Consider the following 2968-nt stretch of genomic DNA (forward strand, 5'->3'; position numbering starts at 1 on the left):
GAAGAAAGAAAGAAGAAATTGCCACGATTGAGGCAAGCAGTTGGGCCAGGTCTGGCAAACCCCACTACAATCAACCCAGGCCCCACAGGCCAAACTACCCATACAGCCTACCACAGCACTACTATCCACACCAAGAACCACATTTCTCCATACACCAAGCCCAGACATACACTCAGCCTCCGGTTCGCCCGCAATGGCGCGCGCCGGCTCCCCAGAACACATATGCACCACCCCAAAACACCTATCATCCACCAAGGGCATATAGAAACCCTCCAGGGGCAGGTTTTCGGGGAAATCCAGATGCTAGGAATGACAGGCTGCGGAAGCACAGAACTTTCACAGAGTTGGGAGAAACCTACACCGTTTTGTTCCACAAATTGAGGCAGTTGGGTTTGGTTAGTCCTGTCCAGACTCGAGAACCAAATCCCCCACCCCAGAATTTGGACCGATCAATAAGTTGTGAGTACTGCTCAGGGATGCTGGGGCATGATACCGAAAAGTGTTGGAAATTGAGGCATGCCATACAGGATCTTATTGATACCAATAAGATCGAGGTCCAGACACCGGAAGCTCCTAACATCAACCAGAACCCATTGCCAGCGCACCACGAGACTCACATGATTGAGTTGGTGTATGAGGGAGGAGAGTTGAGAAAACCCTCACAAACAGTGATGATGATCCAGGCCGCTCCGAAAGAAGGACCGACCAGTGGAGGAACAGGGGTACAGTCCCAGGGAGAAGGCGTCAAGCCGGTAGTGATATTGGGGAAGAGACCGTCCGCCATAACAAGCAAACCCGAGCCAAACAAGTTGGTAATATCAGGGACTCCGCCCACACCTGCAGTTGTGTTAAAAGGGGTATACAGGGAACTGGTCACAATAAAGCCCGCAGTTCAGTTGCCGATGGTTGATAGTAAGGCTGTGCCTTGGAAATACGAGAGGGCAGTGGTGATGTACAAAGGAAAACAAGTGGAGGAAGTTAGTTGTGAAGCGCAAGGACTGACTCGATCAGGTCGGTGTTTTGCTCCGGTGGAGCTAAGAAGAACCAACCCCGCTACAACCAAGAAACCTGTGTCCAAAGAAGAGGCTGAGGAGTTCTTGAGGAAGATGAAAGTGCAGGACTACTCCGTGGTCGAGCAGCTGAGGAAAACACCAGCACAGATCTCGCTGCTATCATTACTGATCCATTCTGAGGAACATCGCCGGGCCCTAATGAAAATACTGAACGAAGCTCATGTACCCAACGAGATTTCTGTAAACCACCTGGAAACCATTGCCAACAAGATTTTCGAAGTGAACAGGGTAACATTCTCAGATGATGATCTGCCAGTGGAAGGTACGGAGCATAATAAAGCTCTCTATCTGACTGTCAAATGTGAAAACGCGGTAGTTACTCGGGTATTGGTGGATAACGGGTCAAGTGCCAATATTTGTCCATTATCCACCCTAAACCAGTTAAAGATCGACCACGGAAGAATCCACAAGAATAGCATCTGTGTCCGAGGATTTGACGGAAATGGAACAACTACTGTAGGGGATGTTGTACTTGAATTGACCATCGGTCCTGTCCTGTTCACCATGGAGTTCTAGGTATTAGATGCCACAGTATCTTATGACCTTCTGTTAGGACGACCATGGATTCATGCAGCCAAAGCAGTACCCTCCACCCTACATCAGATGGTGAAGTTCGAGTGGGATAGGCAGGAGGTCGTACTACACGGCGAGGACACGACATGCACCATGGGTGGCGCCATTGTGCCCTTCATAGAGACCTATGATGACAAAGGTCCTTGGGTCTACCAGATTTTTGATACAGTGTCGACAAACAAAATTTCTGAAGGAGAAATCATCCCGCACCCTAGGGTAGCCGCCACGACAGTCATGATGGTCTCGGAAATGCTGGGTAATGGATTTGTGCCGGGAAAGGGCCCGGGAGTCGAGCTTCAGGGGATTGTCCAACCTGTCTCCCTGCCTAAAAATCTAGAAACTTTCGGATTGGGGTTCAAACCAACCGCAGCAGATGTAAAGCAAGCGCGAAAAATGAAGAAGAAAGTCTGGTATCTTCCCAAACCCGTGCCACGTCTCTCAAGATCTTTTGTAAGAGCAAGCGCCAAAAGTCCATCGGTCCCAAAGATTCTAGGACCATTGATTGGTATGGATGGGGACCTGAATCAGAGTTTCGAGCGGCTATTCGCTGATGTCAGTATGGTAGAAGCTGGAGAAGATTCCAGCAGAGCAGAGATACAGTTTGTGGGGCCTGAGGCCAAAACCAACAATTGGACAGTTACTCCTCTTCCTGTCCGAGGGAGTCTTGGTAGTAGGCTTTGATTTATGTTTTGTTTGTTTTGTTTTGTTCGGATTATTCCAGGGTGTAATCCAAATTTTACTTTTGTTTTGTAAAAGTGTGAACCCTTTTATCCCGCAAGTTTAATAAAGTTCTCTTCTTTTGTCCCATTTTAATTTTGTTTTGTTCTTTTTCTTTCTGAACAGTTCTCTTTTTACTGGTTCTAATGACATGGCATGCACAGCGGATCTTCGACCTAGTCTAATAAATCAATCTGAATCCGACTCAATGATGCAAGAGGTCGTTTGTGATGATGAATCTGAATGTGACGAAGGTGAAGCCTTCGAAGAGATAAACCGAGAACTGTGCCAATTTGAAGAAAAACCCAAACCTAACCTAAATGACACTGAGGCTATGAATCTAGGAGACGCTGATAATGTCCGAGAAACCAAAATCAGCATCCATATTGAGCCGAATGTCAGGGAAGAATTGATCAAAACCCTCGTGGAATTCAAATATGTTTTTGCATGGTCATACGACGATATACCGGGATTAAGCACCAATCTAGTGGTTCACAAATTGCCCACTGACCCGGCATACCCTCCGGTCAAGCAAAAGCTAAGGAAATTTAAAATAGAAATGAGTGTAAAGATCAAAGAAGAGGTGATTAAGCAGTTGCAGGCGA

This window comes from Nicotiana sylvestris, chromosome 6 (assembly GCF_000393655.2).
Source record: "Nicotiana sylvestris chromosome 6, ASM39365v2, whole genome shotgun sequence".
In the NCBI taxonomy this organism is placed as follows: domain Eukaryota; kingdom Viridiplantae; phylum Streptophyta; class Magnoliopsida; order Solanales; family Solanaceae; genus Nicotiana; species Nicotiana sylvestris.